At 38.4% G+C, this 23,847-nt stretch overlaps 1 protein-coding gene across 2 annotated transcripts in view; it reads right to left on the reverse strand.

Annotated features, from left to right (window-relative positions):
* Positions 1 to 23,847, reverse strand: part of KIF26B (kinesin family member 26B) — a 378,172-nt gene that overhangs the window by 352,159 nt on the left and 2,166 nt on the right. The gene's annotated exons all lie outside the window — the stretch shown is intronic.

The raw sequence follows: 23,847 nt of genomic DNA on the forward strand, positions 1-23,847 counted from the left end.
TATTGGCAGCTATTGTAATAAAATTGTATTGATTGCAGTTTGAAACCAGAACGATTCAAATGAAACATTCAATACATCCTCCTCTGTCCTCTTTTTTGTCTTTCGATATGTCCTCCTTTTGGTACCCATGTATCTGGCAACTCTATGTAGAGCAGAAATCTATTGATATAAAAACACCAACAAAGTTAGGCTCTTTCCTTTCATTTGGAAGTCCCTGATATTTAGTTCAAAGCAATAAAATCAGAAAGTATAAAAGAGGGAGGATGTTCACAGTGCAATTATCATCTCACCAACACCTGAAATAAAAAAAAATAAGAACTAGGAATGGAAAGAGGCTGAAAGAAGAATCTATCAACTGAACAAAACATAGTAATCACCAGTTGCCAAGCATAGTAAAGTCGATATATCTATGAACAATAGACACCTTCTAGAAAAACATGTGAACAAGTAGAAGAGTCTGCACGTCAGTCCATGGGAAAGATATGATGAAATTGACTCAAGGGAACATTTCTGATCATCCGATACAGATTATTAGCATTTATATGATGTCAAGTATAGCATTAACTCTTTGATCTCAAAGAAGACATAAGCTGCATATGAAGTAGTCAAAAGTGAATGACATATGAGTTAAGAAAACCAAGGTACTCCTGCATCACCCAGTAAACTAGAGAATGTTAAGGTGCATATTGCAACCAAGAATCCACCCCAAATCAGAGAGACTCGGGCTGCAGAACTGTCATTACAGGGATTCTGACCCCTGAATATCCCTATGAGCCCCTTAGACTTCTAGGTAAAAATCAGACTGTGTTTGTCACAGCAGGTTTTTATCCCAAAAGGGTTAATTCCAGAATGAAATCAGACAATCATTTCCAACCATATCAAAATTCATCTGAGTACTGTACAAGATATACGTGTTTTCATTGTTGTAATAATTCCCTGCAACATCAGCTTGTTTAACTTTACAAGCTTTATTTATCTACATTGATTCTGTTTCATAAGCACAAAAATATCACGGAATTTATTTATTTATTTATTTAATTTATACCCCGCCTATCTGGCCCACCGGACCACTCTAGGCGGCTTCCAAATATAAAATCAAATAATAAAACATAGACAAATACATAATAATCAAACAAGAACAGCAGTAAAAATAAAAAGGAAAAGTAAGAAAAAATCAAGAGTTGGCTTGGAGCCTCAGCTTCAGGATCTGTCCTTCCAGTGAGCACTCAGGGTTGATTTCCTTCAGAATTCATAGCTTTCTTCTCCTTGCAGTCTGCAGTCTGGATGGTATTATGTTGTAAATCCTCCACATGCAATTCAACAAATTTTTGGGTCATTTAACAAAAAACATTTAGGTAGGAACACTAGTCTATTTTTTTTAGCAGACACATTTGCTGAAATCCAGTAGTAAGTTGCAACAGAGCAGGCACTGTAATCAGTGTGTTCATAAGTTAAATAGGTAAGGAGACAATATACAGCCTTGTCGTACTCCTTTCCCAATTTTGAACCAATCAGTTGTTCCATATCCAGTTATAACTGTTGCTTCCTGTCCCACATACAGATTTCTCAGGAGATAAATAAGGTGGTCAGGCACTCCCGTTTCTTTAAAAACTTGCTCTAGTTTGCTGTGGTCCATACGGTCAAAGGCTTTTGCATAGTCAATGAAGCAGAAGTAGATGTTTTTCTGGAACTCTCCGGCTTGCTCCATAATGCAGCGCATGTTAGTTCCTCTGCCCCTTTGAAATCTAGCTTGTACTTCTGGGAGTTCTCGGTCCACATACTGCTGAAGCCTACCTCGTAGGATTTTCAGCAGAACCTTGATAGCGTGTGAAATGAGTGCAATTGTACGGTAGTTGGAGCATTCTTTGGCACTTCCGTTCTTTGGGATTGGGATGTAGACTGATCTTTTCCAATCCTCTGGCCACTGCTGAGTTTTCCAAACTTGCTGACATCTTGAGTGTAGCACCTTAACAGTGTCATCTTTTAAGATTTTAAATAGTTCAACTGGAATGCCATCACTTCCATTGACTTTGTTGTTAGCCATGCTTTCTAAGGCCCACTTGACTTCACTCTCCAGGATGTCTGGCTCAAGGTCAGCAACCACACTATCTGGGTTGTCCATGCAAGTTACAGGACCTACAAACTCCATATCTGGTCATATCAACACATTGCAACATAAATACATTCAAATGTCAGCCATAGGGGAAAATCCTTCACAAGGCAATACAGTATTACATTTCCAGGCTTTTCTGGACAGCTGGCCAGTTGTTTTGCAGTTACTCTTAATAAACTGCTGTTCAAACCTCATTTTAATACACAATGTACATTTTCATGGATGTATTTTCTATACTCTCCTTAATTATTTTAGCACTCTATAAATGCAAAATTTTACATTTTGACAAGAGACACTGAGTCATGTTATCCTAGAGTGTAAAATTTATGAGCAGATTCAGGAATGGCTCATAAAACCTTGTATACCCTCTTTGGATGGCAGAGATAGAAAGGAAATCCTTCAGAAGCTTCTGGAAGATAGGAATAAGGAGGTAACAAATAGAGTGGCCAAGTTTGGACGGCTAGCGATAAAATTAAGGGATAGCTGGTTGAATGATAATGATAGAATAGGAGGTACTGGAGATATGCTATAGAATATGGAGCTGATTAGATGTACAATATTACCACTGTTATGTCATCTTGTTGTGCATTTTTATGTATATGTACATGTCTGTGGTTTTAACGGTCAGCGGATATAATCATTTTTTATGCTGTGGGAATACCTCATACCCCATTTGAGGACCCACCTGAAATGACTTGGTTTTTAGAATTGAAATATGTGTACATTTTAATCCTCTTCTATTATGTTTTTAATTCAGCACTTTGTAGAAAGTATGTATTTGTACCTATACTTTTTAAACTTGCTAGTTCTGTGGATGTTCAGCTGGCTCCAAGCAAGTGTATATTTTTGTATTTATACTTATGTTTTAAATCTGTGGATGCTGGATGACCAAAGTGGTCAAAACAATAAACAATACATTTTGACAGTATTGTACTGTAAAACAAAGGAGAGCTGTCAAATACCAGTATTTGAATGATCACTTATGTGAAATGGCTTGTCCCTTCTATTACATTTTCTTCTGACTCTTCCCCCTCCCCCATTAATTCCATTTGTTCCTCAAGAGATTTATTTTCTTATTCTTCTTATTTAGTTTACTCATATCCTGCTTGGACTTACTGCACAAGCTACCAGGAGTCATCTCTAACATAGACAGCCTATTGGATTATGTTGTATCAAGTATATTATAAATGAATCTACCATGGAATGTACAGTACTGTGTTCCAGTGCTGCAGAATTCCCACATGGTGAGTGTCCAGCAAAGTTTGAACCCTAAGCATCTTTAAACAGTCTTCTAGGATCTAATCTCAAATACTGGTCAAGTCATGATCCACTAGCATTTTTAAACTTTTCTTGATTTTCACTAAACCAGATAAAATATACTTGAAAATATATTTAGTACTTATCTTGGTGCTTTCTCCCAGCTACAAATTAAAAAAATCAGGACCAGCAAATTCATTTCATTTCAGTGGAAACAGGATGTGAGAACTGAGAAAGCAAGTACTTTACCCAGAAAACCACTTAACTCCCTTGTTTTTCCCAAAGAGGTATGTATCTAATCAGAAACAGGCTACCCTGTATCTGTCACTGCAAAAAGCAACAGAAGAAAAAGAAATAAACTTAAATATACAGTGCATTAAAGCAAAATCAAATCAAACCTGCAATAGGGCAATGAATCCTATCCCTCCACATTTCACAGGTAGATGGGTAAATAATGGCTCGACAGAGATTTCATTCACACAGAGGAATAGAGTATGCCGGGAACTCTTCTCAATCTGACAGTTTGCTGCAGATGCTGGCTTAGGGGAGCCATTTATCAATGTCATCCATATACATTACTCTACACTAGTTCCTCTGCAGCACAGCTCCTCCCTTGCTTCCCACATAACAGTCTCTGGCCTCTGACATTCCAGCCACAAAAAGACCCCTTATCCTGCTTTCTCCACTAGATACCTACCACAGGAACCACTGCAGTCAAAACCAGGACACTTTCTCCTCAGGTTCTTCGAGGGGCATTTAACTCTGATCTTTAAAAAAGCAAATACAAAAAGAGAGGGGTTTTTTTTTCCAAACCCTTCACCTCTATCCCTATCACTGTCCTTTCTTCTTTTCTCTTTCTATTTATGTGCACTTTGGTGTTTATAGCCATCCTGTGAATTTACCCCAGTGAAAATGACTCCTGAAGGATACAGAGAGTTTAGATGCATTATATTTGCTTAAACTGGAACAGAATATTAAACAGGCAGAATAGAAAGACATAAAGCTACAGAGAAGCAGTCATGCACCCACCATCCATTATTTAATTGCTGCATCAGCAGCAGACAAAGCAGCTAATACAAGGTGAAGCCTTCACCTGATGGTTATTCTCTTATCAGGGATCATAAGAAGCCAGTCCCACCTTATCTGCACATCTAATATGGGAACTTGGACCAATCATTTTCTACCTGCTACTATTCTCCTAACTCATCCATCTCACCTCTTTGAAACACATGGCCTACAAGGCCCTTCTTCCCCAGGCATACATATAACACATTCTTCACTCATGTGCTATGCCCTGTACTTCCATGTTCCAAAATCACAAAGCAATACTGTAGTGCATTACTCCTTCCTTGCTTTGTACATATTTTAGTGGCCAGTGTAAGGTAGCTCATCTAAGGTATGGGAAGGCAGCAAACACCCCAGCTACACCACTAATTCCCCATCCCAAATGAGAAAAAAATGGCTATTTTTCTGCTCCTTGGAACTTTTAGAAGGGGTGATTTTGCAACAAAACAGGATGAAGATTCCCAACACCCTCAACTCCTAGGGTTCTTGAACGATCATATTTGACTGCTATTGTGTGAACTTGCATATTCTCTACCATGTTCTCTATAGTCATATGCTACAATGCAGCCTTTCTCCAGCCAGCATGGCCATTCCTGAGGCTCACCAGATGCCTTAGGATAGATAGTCTGGGCTGATAGGCATTGTAGTCCAACACATCTACAGGGCATAGGATTACATACGGCTGTTCTAATATTTACGAGTTCAAATCTTCCTGGCTTGCACCAGTCCATCTTCCTGCCAAAGTACAAACCGGCACAAACCACCGGTTCAGTGTTTCATGTCCATCTCTACACAGGCTTACAACCAAATTGGTTTCACAACAGTTATAAAATAATGCACTGTTAAACTGAACACTATTTTTTCATTAGTCTCGATGCAGTACCAAAATAGGGGTCTGGTTTCTTGAGGATTTTCGTACTTACGAATGAAAACTTTGCTCTCTTCTCACTTCTCTGACACATCTTTTTCTCTCTTGTTTGTTTGATGGGTGCGCCTCTCTGACCATTTCTGTTCTCTCCCTTCTCCACCCCATCTTGTCCCTCAAGCTTGCTAACTGGGCATTCCATCTTGACGTCTCCTTATTCTCCCTCACACCTTTGTTCTCTTGCTTGCTGGTCACTCACCTCTAACTTCTGACGTTTTCTTCCTTCTCCCTCCCAATTCTGCTCCCTCCCAATTCAGAATATTTTTTTATTCTGCTTGATGACCAAAATGTGCCAGTTTATAGTGCTTGTCACTGTGGCTGCAAAGGTGAGTTTGGATGTGAGAAGGGTGCATTAGGTAATGCTGGAATGGCTGTAAAAACAGAGGTTGCAAAGCAAGCTGTTTTGAGCCAAGGTCTCCTGCATATTACTTTTATGTATGTAAAAAGTATATTACTTTTCTGCATGGTTAAGTCCCCCAGGAGTGAACCATTCCCCTAAAGTGGACATAAATCTCTAAGTAACTAACTGTGACTGGGTTCTGATACAAAACTAAGCAGTTCCTCCCTTTTGGCGGAATTAATCACAGGAGACATAGTTCTATCAATCAAACTTTTACTTCCAAATGGGGTAGGGGATTCAAGAATAACTTCTGTGGGTCCAACAGGACCAGCTATTAACGAAGACTCTGTCGACAGCATTGGAAGTCCATTGATCATTTCACTGTCCCTTAATGCGGAGATGCTCCAAATCTCTCTCTGTGTCTGTTGGTTTTCTCATGGGACTGCTCTTCACTGCACAAATGATTCCACAGCATGGATGATGGGCCCAGTCCCCCTTTCGATGTGTCTGAGCTGCTGGAAGCAGATCTGGTCAGACCACCTTCCTCCATGGACCTTTCTCCCATGGGTACACATATATGGTCCATTCCAAAGGGTCTAGTTCTCCAAGTTGTATCTCTAGACCATGTCCTCCTCATCCTCACATATATCCACCACCTCTCTCTCTTCACACTTCCTCTCTTCCTCCTCTCCCCTCTTCAGGCTACCTTCCTCTTTAACCTCTCGCTCCGGACTAATCCATTCTTTTCTTTTTCTCTCTCCCCTCCTCCTCCATCATCAAGAAACCTTTTATCACCTCCTCTCCTTTTCTGCCTTCTCTCCCTCTTGCACTTCAGTCACCCCTCCACCTACATTTAGATCTTTCATCCCCCCAAGCAAGGTGGACATAAGGGTGTCAAGTCTTTCTACCCCAGACGATTGAGGGGACGGCTCACTTTCATCCTTAACCACAAGTGAATAAAATCAAGTTATAATTAGAATAAATATTAAGACGTTTGCAATCTGTATCAGATATAATGTATCCTATTCTGTTCAGTATAGGTTATGTAAGGGTTAGATGGTACAAAACAGGATAAATCCTTATTATAAATCCTTATTATCACGTGTGCAGCCCATCTATCTGCCAGCACTGTATGCCTCTAATAGTGACATCGCGGGTGTTCAGATACTGCATATACTGGAGAAGCTTCGTAAAGTTACCTTTTTTCGACTACAACTCCCCAAATCGTCAGGTAGTTGAAGGATTTAGGGAGCTATAGATATAAAAATCCTAGTTGTGGGCAAAGCTTTGTAAAAAGCAACTTTTTCCTATGCTTAATTTCTACAAAAAAGAGTGAATGAGAGTGAGAGAGAGAGATACTTGGATTCGTGTCTTTCTGGAAACAGAAAGTTGTGGAATAAATTAACAGTTGAGGTGCACCAGACTCATACCCTCCCGATAGTCAAGAAATTTCTCAAGGCAGAATTATATAAGGCAACCTTTAAGGACATTTTATCTTCAAATGAACCTAACTTTCGTGTTTGAATCTCAGATTTCTGTAGTCAGTTATATCACCATTTTGATTATGTTATGATGTTTTTATGGGAGTAAAGTGGGTGGGAGTTGTGGGGCTTTGCTTGTTTGTACACCACCCAGAGAAGTGTGAATTTACTAATAGGATGATGTATAAATTGATTGATGCCAATAGACAGCAGACTGAGGAAGCACACACTGGTCACCTACCCAAGTCTCCCTCACTATGGTTAAGATGTATGATACTTCTGTTTAAACTACAGTTTAAATATATAAAATTTGCAGTTACATACCTACCTGTGAAAAAGTTTCTGAAAATTTGTGTGCTTCTTCTGTGATGCATTCTCTTTTCTTTATTCTTCTCCTTTCTTCTTCTATGTTCCTTTCTCTCATTTATTATGTATCCATTCATTACTGATGCTTAACTGACTACACTATTGTAAGGGGTTTTGACACAATCCTAAACACACTTCCTAAATAGTAAATTTCACTGGACACTTACTTGTAAATACGCATCAAACTGCACTATAAGAGTCCCTTACATACAAAAATGATCCTGTATACTTACTAATACATAGACTACTTTCAATAATCCTACTCTAAATAAGAAATTTAGATGTGGTTGAATACCCATAACATAAATATTAAATGTGTAAGGGGAATGAAATAATTGCTGATAAAGCAGTTACAGCTTCTGTACTAAAAAAAGATTACTTAATTATAGCAATATTTTAATAACTATACTGTAGTTTGAATCATTAAATATATTACAAGCCCAGTACATTAGCTTCCCTAAGATGTTTACCCACCGAGAGAAAGTGCTTGTATATAGACATCCAGTGTTGTCGTTTTGCTTTGTTTTTGTTTTGTTTTTTTAAAAATCATTAATTACATTTTACAATACACTCAAGAAGCTACATCTATTTTTCTCAGTCCAGCTGTGGTCTCCAGTTCAGCATCTGTTGATTTAAACACTGATAACATAACAGGAATTCATAATCTTCCTTTTTTGTGGAAAATATACCACAGTTACAATACTTATTTACTATTTGTTGTAACTCCTTTAATTCCTGCTCTGAATATTTAACTGGAATCATTCTAAACAAAAAAATTAATTTTGGTAGTATTTTTATTTAGCACAATGCAATTCTACTAAACCAAGATAATTTCAATCTTTTCTATTTCTCTAGCTTATCTTTTACTTCTTTATTTTTCCCATATTTATTTTCTTAAAAATCTTGTATTCCTGTTGTAAAATCTATATCCAGATACTTAATACACTTTGTCTCCTTAAATTTAGTTATATTCATTTATTTCTATTTCTTCTCTATAATACAGAGGTGCCTCGCTTAACGAGCGCCCGTTTTACGACGAAATCGCATAGCGATTAACATTTGCGATCACTTTGCGATGTTCCCTATGGGGAAAAATCGCTTTGTGATGATCGGTACCCTGTTTTGCTTACCGATCATCACAAAGCGATGTTTTTTTAACAGCTGGTCGGCGGTTCTACAATGGCCACCGGGTAAAAAAATGGCCGCCCGCTGTTTTCTGGGATGGGTTCCTCGCTTACCGGGCAGCGAAAATGGCTGCCGTATGGAGGATTTTCACTTAAAGGTGAGTCTGAAGTCCATAGGAACGCATTGAAGGGGTTTCAATACATTCCTATGGGCTTTTTAATATCGCATAGCAATGAAATCGCTTTGCAGCGATTTTTGCTGCACCGATTATCGTCACTACGCGAGGCACCACTGTAGTTGTAAAACATCATTTCACATTTATTCCAATTTATTGTTAATCCACATAGCCCCCCAAAATCCTTTTAATGCTTTTGGATCTTATCTATAACTTTTATTGGGTTTTTTCTCCTTAACAATGTATCATCCACAAATAGACTTATTTTGGTTTTCTGCGATATCCTATCCCTTTTATTGATTCATCTGTTCTTACTGCATTCACCAATAACTCCATTAATAATGCAAACAATATTGGGAATAGGGGACATCCCTGTCTTGTTCCTAGACTTAGGTTTATCATTTCCATAACACCATCATTTACCATCACCATTGCCTTATTACCAGAATATAATTGGTTTTTTAAAAAAGATTTTTATTTAAACATAAGAGATTCCAACCTCGTTTGGGTGTCAGATTTCTCAGATTTCCAGTGAACATTGAAGAAAAAAATAAACAAAAAAGGTTTTGCCCTAAACTTTCATTTTTTTCTGGGCCAAAACATATATTAAGTTCCAGCTTTGTTTTACATAGTCTCTTGGTTGTTCTCGTAGTGCTTCTGAAAGTGTGTCTAGTTCTGCGATGTCGAACAACTTATTTAAAAACTCCTCCACCATAGGTATTTCTTCACTTTTCCATTTTTGGGCCCAGAGTAACTTAGCAACTACGAGCCTATACATTAAACAATATTTAATTTTCTTATCAATAATTTCCGGCATAATATTTAGTAGTGCTATTTCAGTTTTAAAATTTAGTTTCTGTGGAATGATTTCTTTAATTGTTTCCCACACCTGTGTCCAATATCTCTTGACTTTTTCATATAATAAGTTCCTGCATTTTTTTTACACTTCCAACAAACATTGCTGTTATGTTCTGATATTTTTGCTAACCTTACAGGGGTATAATGCCATCTATAAAACATTTTGAGGATATCTTCTCTTAGATTTACCAACTTGATCATTTTATGACACTCTTTCCACATCATTGTCCAATCATCAATATCAATATTGTGTCCAAAGTTACTTGCCCATTTTATCATCCTCTCCTTCACCCTCTCATCTTCCAAGTCATATTCCAATAGGTATATATACATTTTAAAAATTATTTTCTTATCAATATAAATCCACGGTTTATCCACCTGGACTTTACCCTCAAAGAAGCCCACAATTTTATCTTTTTTATATCCCAATTCTAGTTTGTTCATTGACCACCAATCAGTTGCTACCCCAATTCCTCTAGCTCTTGCTTACTTTTTAGATTCTGTTCTTTATTAAATAATTCTTTATACGTGAGCAACGCTCCTTTCTGATTCAACACTTTCAAAGTAAATGCTTCTATAGGCACTACCCATATTGGAATTTTCTTATAAGTTTGTGTTTGAAATTTTTGCCAAACTAAGCATAGTGCCTTTCTCACAATATATTCCACAAAATGTGATTGCTCTTTGTATTTCCCATACCACACATATGCATGCCAACCCATTCTTAGATCATGTCCCTCCAATTTCAGTAATCTTTGGTTTTTAAGAATTATCCTCTCTTTTATCCGCATTATAGCACAAGCCTTATAGTATAATCGCCAGTTCGGTAGTCCTGAACCCCCCCCCCCCTCTTTCAAGTCCTGTAATAGTCTGGGTTTTATTCTTGGTTTCTTAGTCTTTCCTACAAGTTCTTGGTAAACTGTCATCAGAAATTTCCTTCCCCGAAGCATCTGGTTCACACAGCCAGGAGCAGACAGCATCTGCCGGCTTGGACCCAGGTTCTGGAAAGAAGGAAGAGAAAGAGGAGAAGGTACTACCAGGCCAGGCTGCAACAACAGGAATAGATGCCACGCAGCAGGAGGTAGCAGTTAGTGCTCATTTTTGAAGCGGGAGAGGACAGACCCCCAGTGGCCACTTTATCATCCCACCTCCCCCACCTCCCAAAAGGCAACCTGCACCCCAAAGTAATCACACAACACTAAGAGGAGGAGGAAAGAGGACATTAACTTGTTTAAAATTGTATATCTCACCTTTGTGGGTGCTGATACAAAACAATAAACGTTTTTAAGAACTAAAAGAGAATTGCAACCTATCTCACACATGCAGGGAGGACTGTGAACATTGAGTGGGCTGATTTTTTAAAAAATGTGGAGCAAGTAACACAAAGAGTGTGGAACATCATCTAAATAATCTGAGTATCTTAACTGATTTTGGGAACAGGATACTGAATGGTAGGTAAATTAATTGGACAACTAACTGGCTTGTGTGATCTGAGATGGAAATGACTTAAATAAAGAATCTGGAAATCTACATGGGAAATTGACTTACCCTTTCTGAAATTTAAAATCTAGTACTTATTTCTAGCTATAGTCTAAGTATAGATTGGCATATATAAATTTATTTCAGATGATACATCTTATTTGATTATGTGTACAGGGCCACTCCTGCCCACACATTTAAAAGAATGTTTTTAATTCTTGATTACACTGAAGCCTAAGTAACACATGTTAATTTTTGCTCATACTGGCAACAACAGATGGGTGAAATTGTCAATGTAAAAAACAGTCCACATGCTCGAAACACTTTCTTTTGTTTTAGCAAGAGCTGCTAAAAAGATTCTTGCATCAATGAAATGCACAAATGGCATTCCAACTACTTCTCCAACAGATATCAATGAAACTTTTTAAAATATATTTGACATTTTATATCAATTTAATCTCAGTTCAGCCCTAAACTGACCACAAATAATCTCCTAAAAGATTTTTTTAAATTATCCATTTAAAGATGATCACAGGGGATCCCTTAATAAAAGGAGCTCTATGGCAAAAAACAGAAACCGCATCAAAATAAATTTACAGATGAGTTTACCTGGGCATTCTACAAGAAATGTAAGGGCATTCTCCTTCTATGTTATAAAGTCTTCAGAACAATGTATTATCTGGGGTTAACATGACCAAACCAAGAGCACGCAGACCAAGTCCAATATCCCTATTAAATCAACATTTGAAATTGATAATGGCCATTCTGGCAAGGCATATATAACTGATTAATAGAGAAAACGTATGGGGTTCCAACAAGAGTCAAAATAGCACAGAAATCAGACCTGAACATAGCAATCCAAGTATCGATTTGGAATAAGTGATGGAAATCATCCCCTGAACAGTCCACACTTGTCAATATGATTGAAAATGCTCTTAAATTCATATAGAAATGGCATCTTTACTCCACAAAATTGGCAAAAATTTGCACAGCTTTTCACTCACCTTTTGGAGAAGTTGTGGTCAAAAGAGAATCCTCAGTGGTTGTTTGTGTTGACTCCCCTAAAGTTAAATGTTTTGCAGGGTGCTCAACACAACTGCCAGAACCCATGTTGGTGCCCTGCCCTATAAACCAGTAATCACACAAACAAGGTGTGGATCTTGCTGGCAGCCAGTTGTGTCCTTGGATGTGCTCACATTGCACATTGGGTTGCGCTGCTGGTTGTGTCCCCAAGCACATGACAGACAAGTGGCAAAATGTGAACACTCTTTACATGATAGCCCGGAATGCATGTACTGTAGCGTTATATATATAATAAGCCAATATATAAGTCAGGAAGTGAGAAAAACTGAAGGTCCATTGGGGAATTTGATGTGGCAAATTGGATAGACAAGGTCTGATCTACCACCCAGTCTGAAAAAACGTATACTCAAACTATTAAGTTTAAACTGAACTGGACTTGAGCAATGACATAGTTTCTTAAGTGTCTGGTTTTTTTATTGTTTTTACAAATATTGCAGAGACCACCAAGCCAGTAAATGAAAATTTTGAAAGATGTACTACAGTCAGCATGTGCACATGAAGTTTTTAATTGTCAAATTTGCAGTAATGTACCTAAGAATGTGACATTGCGACAAGGCTCAAGGTGCTTGTACAGCTAAACTTAATTTTATTGTTTCATTCTTGACTTAATTTTCCCTTCCCCAGCTTTTCCATGGCAACTTTTCTGTGCAAACTGTATATTGTGAAATGAAGCCTATTAATTTTTAAAAACTCTTTAATGTGAATGCTGCCTGGTGCCTTGAAAAGTGCCCAAGTTTAGAAAACTCATAGCACTAACTCAAAACTTCCTCTTATTATGCCCGTATTAAACATACAATGTTAAAGCGTGTTAATTCTTCCAGTGGGACACCTGGGAGTGATACCACCAACATTAACCTGATTTAAAGAACTTGTTAACAGTTAAGAACACCCATTAGAAAATGAGAAACACATGAGTCATGGCTTCCAATTTGCTACAGAATGGGTTTTTATTGTTTTTCTTTACCAAATGCTGTTAACCAAGCAGGGTAGCTAACAGATGGATGAAGAGTAATCACCTTTGTTTTGGCAATATTACAACTAAGAGCTAAAATTGCTCCACACCACGAATGCCTTTCGGACTCATGAAGAAAAACCTTCTGTGATGAGTGAGCAAGAAATGAAGGTTTGTCGATGTTGGAAATGTTGTAGGGGGCAAGGTTTTATTTAGGGACAGGCATCTGATGATAATACTTTCAGTCAGTTTAAGGTAACAGAATCCCAGAAAACACCTAATGTATTAGGACAAGGCAAACATAAAGATAACAGTAACAAGCTGAATAAATATCAGTGATTATCTCAGGGATGAATGTTGGTAGACAAAGAAAATCCAGGTAAACCTAATACAAGCAAATACCACTGAAAAATTTTAAATATATATTAATTAGTTTTTTTAAAAAAAATTAGTGTCCTCCCAGTATTCCATCATGTCACATTGGAAATGTATGATTAGCTGCTCCTTCAGATGGGGCAAATTATGATTAAATGCTTCTTCTCATCAAGAAGCCAGGAAAAAGTTTCTCGCTAATATTTCTGTCTGAAATGCTAATTTCCTACATCAGATGTTATATATTGAGAAACTCTCCTCGCCCTTGCTCTAGCCCACCCCTTTATAATAATTTCTATTCCCAATTCTGTATGTGCATGAAGAGAATGAGCTTTCCTAAATGTCAACACTCTGAGTCGGGACTCTGGAAAATCAGAGTCCTGACTTATGCGGCAAGGCCCATGAGTGGCAGGATTCTCACTCCTCAAACTTACTGATCTCCTCACCTTGGAGCCTTGTAGCACAGTGGTTAAACTGCTGTACTGCAGCCAAAACTGTGCTCACTGCCCGGAGTTCAATCTCAGGTAGCTGGCTAAGGGCTGACTCAGCCTTCTATCCAGATAATGTCGATTTCTTAACTTACAGCAATTCACATCTAAAAGTTCCATCATTTGCTCAACAGGATTTCAGCCAGTGGGTCTAACATATTACTCAAGATTAATGTTATGTGGTGACTGACATATTATAAATCTCAATCCAAAGAAATGAGCATCTAATAAGAAAGAATACAGTTGATCCACCTACTCATATCATTTTGCTACCTGTACATGCCCAGAGGTATGGCAAAAAGAAGAAGTAGAGCCACAGAAAAGAAAGCCAAAGATGAAAGAGTGACCTGATAGAGAGCTCAATTAAAAATTAGGAAAAGGAGTGGTTTCTGCATTATGAGGACTGTTTCCCCATATGAGCCTTATTTGCGTTTATGATTGTCAGAGGAGGCCCTCCTACCGGTCCCACTGCCAGTGCAGGCACAGCTGATGGGGACACAGGACAGGGCCTTCTCTGTAGCAGCTCCCCGGTTATGGAATGCTCTTCCTCAGGAGTTCAGGCTGCCCCCCTCCCTTTTATCCTTCCACAGACAGCTGAAAGATCCAGTGCTTCAATTGTATTTTAATTGTATTTAATTAACATAAATTTTATTTATTTTTAATGTTTTAACTTATTACATTTTTAACTCTATTCCTTTTAATACTGCGAGTTACCTTGGGTCCCCTTGTCAGGAGAAAGGTGCTATATTATTATTATTATTATTATTATTATTATTATTATTATTATTATTATTATTATTATTATTATTATTATTATTAGTAGTAGTAGTAGTAGTAGTAGTAGTAGTAGTAGTAGTAGTAGTAGTAGTAGTACTATTACTATTACAACAACAACAACAACAACAACAACAACAACAACAACAACAACAACAACAACAACAACAATAATAATAATAATAATAATAATAATAATAATAATAATAATAATAATAATAATAATAATAATAATAATAATAATATAGCTCTTAGGAAGTAATAAGAATGTAGCTATACAGAAGGTACAGTTAGTGCATAAGAAGAAAAATAGTAATGTGCCATACCTTGTCTTGTCACATCACAGAGTCATTATTTAGAAATAGGAATCTGAACAGCCCAGTGTTACAAAGCTAAAAGATTTCACACCAACACCTGATATGATAGGTCTTAACAGTTTTTACATTTGTGACAGTCACATATCACATATTACAAATGGCTGAAAAAAGACCTGAATAAAAATGCACAACATCACTGTGGACAAATGTTCTTCACATAAAGCTACAACAAGCTGTTCAATCTGGTGTTTGGAACCATCCCAATTATCTGATGTTCCTAAAAATAATCCAGGGTATTAGACTGCTGAGGCGGCTGAGTCTCTGTGAACTGCTTTCTCTCCTATGTACACAAAGCTACCCTGCCTCTTAACAATTTCCTGATTTGGGCAGCCTGCCCAGGAATACTGCTGACCCATATTCAGGATGGATGGTAATTTTAATGAAGAAGGAGAAGTCATTATGGAACAGTTCTACAGTAAAACGATCCCTGTACTATGCAAGGCTCATGCTACAAAGAATAACATTCCCTTTCTTATGAGAGAATATGCAGGTATTTAAGAAAGGAAAATATTAGTTAACTGGATAAATATTCCCATGTGCAGCCGCATAACCAAGAGCTAGTAAAGCGATTTGGGCAAATATTCATGCAAACCCATGTCACCAATCAGATCAACAACATAACTAGCCAAACCCTCTTGATATAATTATGCCAGCATAAACCACATCTGCAAATAATTAATTTAAACAAATTGAAAGTTTCATATCCCCACCCCTTTCAATTTCCAAGACTCGCTAGGGCTTCCTTTTGCCTGAGAGAAGGAACGTTGAGAGCCTCAGGACAGGGAGGAGCCTTTAACACTATAAAACTGCTGCAGGATTACTACCAAAAGGACTGGGCTGTATCTAAACAAAACTATTAGGATCACCACGTGCGAAATATTAAAAGAATGGTTTATCATTACTGATTGCAGTGAGTTTCCACAGGGATTTGAACCCAGGTTTCCTGAATCCTTGTCCGACATTCAAGTACAGCACAGTGATTACTGTTTGCAATTCACAATTGCAGACAACTGCAATCCTCAAGAAATCGAGCCTTCTCGGTCATGGCCCCATCCCTGTGGAATGGGCTCCCATTAGAGCTTTGCCAGGCCCTCTCCTTCTCAACTTTCAAGAGGATGTTAAATACCATTCTTTTCAAAGCTTTTAATTTATTGTGTATTTTCCTGTGTAAATATACAGTAACATACACAATAAATTAAAAGCTTTGAAAAGAAAGTTGCCTGGTCCCGCCATCATTTAAGTTTCAGACAGGTTTCGATTTCTGGTTAATTTTAATATGTATTGTTTCATGTTGATTTAGTGGTGTTAGGTTTGCTGGGATAATGTTCCTTTTTATTTTTATCCACCCAGAGTAGTGCTTGTCACTGAGTTCGGCAGAATACAAATATTTGAAACAAACAAACAAAACCCCCAAACTCAACTTTTTCCCATATATAGAGTACAGTACTCACAAGCACTTTACCATTCTCTTTTTCTGAAGGGTGCTGTGGCTATGTAGATCACTCAAGACTACATCATCTTCTACAAGGTACTGTACAACGAGGAACCAAACCTCTGGCTCCACAGCCAGGTACCCAACTCACCAAGCTAACCTCATTACCATCAGATTTAATAGCAAAGCAAGGAAGCTGGTATAGTATTCTTCCCGAAAATTAGATACATTTAGAGACAATAATACAACTATGGGAAGATAGATACAATATATACAATAGATTTGTATAATTGGTACTGGATGAAATTGGATTATGTATCTAGAAAAGCCTTCTTCAGTGTTGTAATCCGAGAGGGTTTATATTACAACACCCACCATTCCCGAAGAGTGCCTTACTGGCTGGATGGATGGGAACTGAACTCCAAAATACTGGCAGAGCCACAGGGCAGAGCCAGGCAAAGTTAAATAAGGTGTGTTTTTTTTAACCCAACTGGTTTTCTGTATTGATTTCAATAACAGATGTCCAAATAGATAAATGGACTATCTGAGAGGCTTCAAATAGTCTTCTAGCCAGGTTATTTCCCTGAAATAAATAAATACATTTTAATAAGATAAGATTCATGAACTGGATAATCTGTCTTTTTAATGAAAGAATATAAAATGATGACATTATTCGCAGTGCAAATAGCAAGAACTGACAAATCTATTTCTCTGTTTTTATTCCGTAATATTAGCAGTGTAGTGTTGTATTGTCAGGGCAAAGAAACAATTTGTGGACATTCCCATTGCTGGGGGACACATACATTTCAAGTAGGAGGTCCACAGGTTATGCTTCAAATTTGGTGTTGTGACCTGTGATGCAATACAAAAGACTGGTTGTTGCTGCTTAAACTTTAGCAGACTTAATCCTTCCAAATGCTGACAAATTACTGCTCTGGGCCATTTAAAATCACATTTCTAATGCATTAATCCTATTTGCATTATGCTGAGTTGGGATGAAATGATTAGGTGACTGAGACTCTGCACTACAAAATTAAGTCCCCACACAGACCGGTTGTGCTTATTCACAAATTAGAGATCTGGATGTAAATGAAATTCCATTATTCTGCCGTTTGCTAAGCTCTCAGGAAAGTTTATTACTGTCCTGTCCTATCTAGGAACGTCTCTCTCTTTCTCAAGTAGCCACAGGCTAACAGAGGCCTATTTTCCATTATATCAGTTGCAGGGCTTCTTTCATTATTAATATTATTAGTCAAGTATTTGACTATGAAACACCTCTGAAAGGGAGGTGTGTTATGCGAACAAAACGTTATGCGAACAGAAATGTTGGAAAGCATCAACAATGGTGATGAGTTCCTATAACTCAGTTTCTGACAGGGAGGAATAAACCAAACCCATCCAACCAGCATTCATCTACAGGATCTGTCAGGAGAGTTCACAGCTAAATGGTAGGGAGCATACTGTACTTTTAAAGCAGTAACAGCAAAGCCACCATTTTTCCCCACAGGACCTGTAAGCAGAAAAATAAGCATGCTGTTGCTTTTCATTAAATACATTATTCTTTGTCCTTCACAACATTCTTCATATATGTGGTAGAAAAAAGAACACATCTTCCTTTCTTCCACAGTATGCCAGGGAAAATAACATTTAAACAGCTCTGTAATTAGAGCTCAGCAACACAACTAAACTTGAGGCCTCTAAATTCTCCTCCTGTTGACATATTGTGAGTGAATGTTTCTTGTTAAAGTTAATGTTCCACACTTCAGTGATAACTATGAGCTACTCAAAGGTACCCTTGTTCCAAGTTAAGCAGTCATTTCTTTGCACTAAATGTTAACACCATACTGTGGTGTTTCATATACAAAGGGCCTAATCTAGCTGCAAGTTACTGTAGCATAGTATTCTAGTGCAACTTATTACACTCAGCAACACCATTTCAGCCAATATCTTGTATTTCTGTCCAAACATCTAATAGATTACTACATTCACTGTTGCTGTACCTTCACCTATCCACGTTATATGCATATTAAGTAAGGAATACGTGCAAAATGTAGAAAATATATTGCTGACAATGGTTATAAGGCTGTTTTGCTGACAACAGTTATGAAAGCTAAGGAAATTTCCAGGCTGCTATCAGCAGGAGTCACATAAAAAAACCTTATAAGTCAGCTGGATTCATAAATGATAAATGGGTAAGAATTAGAACACACATTTGGTGGCTCTTCTTGTAGGCTACTCTTACAATTGTGTATTATCAGCAACAGTTTCTGTCAGGAAGCAAAACACGATTTACAGAAATCAAGTTAATTCTGCTCATGCTTAATTCAGTAGCTGGTCATACATATGACATCACTGAAAAAACTATAAAGCTGCCTAGTTATTCATCTACCTGATGCACACACTGAAAGAAACAGCTGCCTTCACTATATTACTACCAATAAGGCACTAGCCTAAACATCTTCTTAATGCAAGAAGAGAAGTGCATTAAAAACATGATGCCCTAGGCTTCTATAATAGACATATTTATAAGAGATAGGGAATTAAGTAGGCAGTTTCAGTAGCTTTAGTGAAAGGGAGAATGAAGCTAGAAAGGGAAGCAAAAATAAAGACCCATTCTTTTATCCTGTTAATATGTGAAACTACATAACTGAAGAAGCTATTTCTGGAAAGTCTAATACACACTGCTGGTGGTGGACCATGATTTTGCCTGTTTCAGGAAGTCAGCCGTTTGAAAATTGTTTCACATATAGTCCTCATAGTCTTCTCCGCACCCACTGTGGCAGCTGTAGTGACTCATGCTGACCCAAAGTACTAGTTCTGGCAAACCTGTAACAAGCAGTAGGTAAACCTACAGCCCCCATGTCACACAGTTTAACACCTACAGGGAAGCAAGGTGGTCTTACTGGCTGACCTAGAAGCAACCTATCATACTGGCTATGAGCAAGAATGGGAAACTGAGGCTTACCATTCATGAGCAACACACCTCTTTTTAAAAATATGTTAAGTCTACTTTTACTCTGACAAGGACTCATCGCTTGTCTTCTCCAAAAAAGCCAAGATGGTACTCACCACCTTCAGACCCTGTTACAGGAGTGACAAATCAAGAATCCCACTCAGACTCCTACCTTACCTTTTTGTCCTTGTCTTTGAACAATATTTCCCACTGACAGCTGACAAATATACTGAATTGTCCCCACCAATAAATTGCAAGCACTGATGATCAAGACCATTTCCAATAATTAGCGGTTCTACATGTAGAAGTCCTAAGTGATCTCCACTGCAGTTCTTTTCCACACGACTCTTTCCAGACATTTGCTATGCAAGTTATTTACTAGTTCTTGCCCATCAGACAGTTTTCAATTTATTGCTCCATTTCATTTTTCCTTCTACATTTTATCCTGAATCTATGAATTTGTGTTGCAGCACAACTTTTTGTCTTCAGTATTTTCACCAACTTAGAAGGTTTCCCAACAGTCGCTGGTTTGGTTCTGTTAGAGAACCAAACCAACATTACAACTATTTCTTGAGCTCAAAGGACTACTTCTTTAGGATTCAGTGTCACTTCATTTTGACACACTCTGAAAGAGCAGCTTTTGGCAATGAATAATTCATATACCGGTAATCAAACCTGCTCCGTAGTCGAAGGTACTTCAGCAGAAATTTAGGAACGTCCCTGGTTTTATTTCAAAGAGCACCATAAATAAACAGTGACAGATGCAATTCAACAAACAAGTGCTAGAGACCCTTCAACAGCACACACTGTTTTCACTTGATGCCCCTTGATCCAAACCACCAAAGAAAACTCTTTGAAGTGGAAGAGTAAATATTACCATTTGATAACTCTTGGGTTTGACAGTGCAAATGAAGTGGCATGGTATCTCATGCACAGGCGCAACAACATTCACATGGTTACTATGGAGAAGAGCCACACTCACACAATACCTTTAACACTTCATCAGCAAAAGAGCCCTTGATGGAGCCTTCTCTCAGAAGCAGTGATTTATCTATTAATTTATTTATTCAATATTTCACCTTTCCTCCACAAGACTCAGGTTAATGGACATGACTTTGTTTTCTTCTCCTACTTTTATTGTCACAACAATCCTACAAGATAGGCCAGGCTAACAAATATTATCTGTTTTGTGGTTACCCACTGAGTTTCATGACTGAATGGGGAATCTGAATTTAGTCTGGTACTGTAAGCACACCTTATGTTGGCTCTCAGTAGATGTAGTTACTGCTACTGTATCACAAACATGACAGAAGCAGGCAGAGTTTTCTCCTGACCCATTAATAGGCATGTGCTGTTTTTGGTTCTGGGCTTCACACCCAGAATTTGCCATTTTCTGAATTCTGCCTATCAGACTCATACTTCAACTGTGCTCATCCAGAGAAAGCCTGGGCCGGAAGGCTTCATGCCCTAGCCTCGGCTTCCTGTTAGAAAGGGAAGTTGTCCCAGTGCTCATTGGAAACTCCCAGCAACCCCTGGGGCAACTTCTTGTTTTAACAGCAAGCCAGTCCTTTCTGAATTGAGCATATTGGTAGCTCTGATGATCTGTGCCACATTACTGTGGAGCCTTAATGTGCCTGCTAGCAGGTTCATCTTTGGAAACCAACCATAGGTGCACACTGCACTTGAGCTGGAAGATGAAATGCAACAAAAGATGAAACAACACACAGGAGAAGTAAAATGAGAACAGAGCAACAGTAATAGGGAGCAACTGAGAGAGTAGTGTTTGATTTAGGTTAGTGAAGGCATGGAAATACAAAATTAATTAAGGCAATTTAAAGGTCATCTTAAAGGCTAAAACTCTGACAAAATTCACAAGTGAGTTATTGTTACCCCTAATGGCTAGTATGGTGGAAAGCAACATGAATTCAAACGCCTAACTTATGTGTGAAACAGGAAAAAAAAATAAGGTTGTGATTGTTAAGTACCCTCACCTGGGATCAAATCCTATTGAACTCGGGGAGACTTAATTCTGAGGAATGCACTACATGCAATCAACACTGGAGTGTAGATGAAAATAAGCTCCAACCTCCTAATGAAGTGTTCAAACCAGGCTAACTTTTTTTAAAAAAACACCATCAAATAAATAGCTCCTTTATATATAGTTTACACTTACAAACTATCCAGCCACCTTCATTGTCCTTACATTTATGACCTGCTGTGAAAGCTGATCACGTTAATTCCTACCCATGATCTTGATCATGATACACAAAATCTTGTTGCAAACCCATAGTCGGCCTGTAGTCTCAACAATGGCAAGCTTCACCCATACATTTTGAGGCGGGGTTCTCCCACCTTACACCACAAGCTTCTACTGCTAAGATCCAGTAGCTTAACTATATCAGTTAAACCTGTGTTTTAGCTGTACCACTAATGACTAAAGGTGCAAACTTAAACAGATTAAGAGCCATACAGGAAGATCCCACATACAAAAGTGTGTGCGACATACACATTCTTGATAGAGCCCTAGGCCCAAATGCTTGTTTCCATCATTACTGTTGCTCTAGCCAGTCTGCTAAAAGGCTAATAGCAAGCAATTCAAACATCTCATTCACTCAATCACAATTACTCAGAACATTAGCTTGAAGTACAGTCATACGCTGCACATCCCAGAAACCTTTGCAATGCCTGAGGACAACTCTCCACCTGACAGTGTCAATGTGCAGCACCTATGGCCAGAGGTCACCATGCACCAACTAAAAACAGTAGGAACTATACGCAGGGGGGTGGGTGGGTTTAGAAACATTTGGCCACAAGTTCGCAACTTGCCCAAGACCATAACAGGGCTGATTCCCATCATATCAAACTGACTTCTTTAGCCAATAGACTGCACCATTCAATGTAAGAGCTAAAGCAAGTCTTTACACGGCAGTCCAGGTCTCCCTGAGATCTATGTGACCAATATCAACAAAAGAGTGCAGTTCTAGGCCCACTTACCTTGCAAAACAAGTCCCACCAACAAAAGTGGGATCTGAACAAACATGCATACATGTTGGATGGGTTGGTGCACCTGGATGGCAAGCCTGGGATTCAGGCAGTGACTCTTGTTTCCTAACAGGGACCAGCCAAGATCATCTATTCTGGAGGATATACAGTATGGCGGATGAGATGAGGTGTCCCATTATCTGTTTAGCCTTAGACAAGCTGCAGAGTCCCACATTGCCAACAGAACAAGGCACTGGTAAACCACTTCCAAGCATATTATACAGAGAAAACCCTGGGAGATTCGCCATACATCAACTTGACAGTGCATAATAACAAACATGTACAGGCTTGAAACATGTGCACGGAATAGACCACAGCTTGAATGTTTGTGGACACAGACTCCTCTCTACTTCTTTACTTCATGTTCTGCACGTAGGAGTGGACTTGGGGGCAATGTTTGGTACCCAGGGCAACTCCAAATGACTATCCAGAGGGCCTACAAAGGATCAGAAAGGGAACAGCAGGTAATGGGACCACCAGGAAACCGGCCAAGGCACTGGTTCCTGTGCCAGCGCTTTTACCAAGACCAAGACAGCTTGCTTTCAAAAATCCGTGTTAGTCAGGGGGCAGAGGGCCAGGCATGCTCATGGGTAGAAGTGCTTATTCATTTGTTTTACCGTCCAAATATATTATCCTTTTTCTGGACACAAAATGATGCTTTTTTTGCAGCTGCTCACTTTTAGGGCAGCAATTCCTGGAGGCACTACCATGTTAAGTGGGCTTACAGATACAAACCTGCACATGCTCAAAGTGTTTCTTTCCCCCACCCACCCCCATGAGGACAAATTAGGAATACTACTATACACCAGCAAAGAAACAACAGCAGAGGGGAGAAATATTAGCTCGGTGCTTCCTGACTGAAGCAATGCACATGGCCTGGAGGAGGGAATCATACTATCACTTAAATGCAGTCTCTTTAAAAATACATATACTCTAAATGTACAACTCGGAGGTGTTCCTTTAGCTACCCAGCTCAGCCGGGCAAAGACGCTTCTCTTTAGGCAAGCCTTCCTTCCCTCAGTAACCTGCTACCTGTATGTGACTTTTAGATAGATTGTAATGCATTACTGCTTTGACTGGATTTTCAGGACTATATATATATATATATATACTTCTTGATCTTTGTCTTAATATTGCTTATTAATGATGTAAGATGCTTCTTTATTCATTATAGTTTTAAATATTGTCAT

This window comes from Pogona vitticeps, chromosome 1, assembly GCF_051106095.1.
Source record: "Pogona vitticeps strain Pit_001003342236 chromosome 1, PviZW2.1, whole genome shotgun sequence".
NCBI classification, from domain to species: domain Eukaryota; kingdom Metazoa; phylum Chordata; class Lepidosauria; order Squamata; family Agamidae; genus Pogona; species Pogona vitticeps.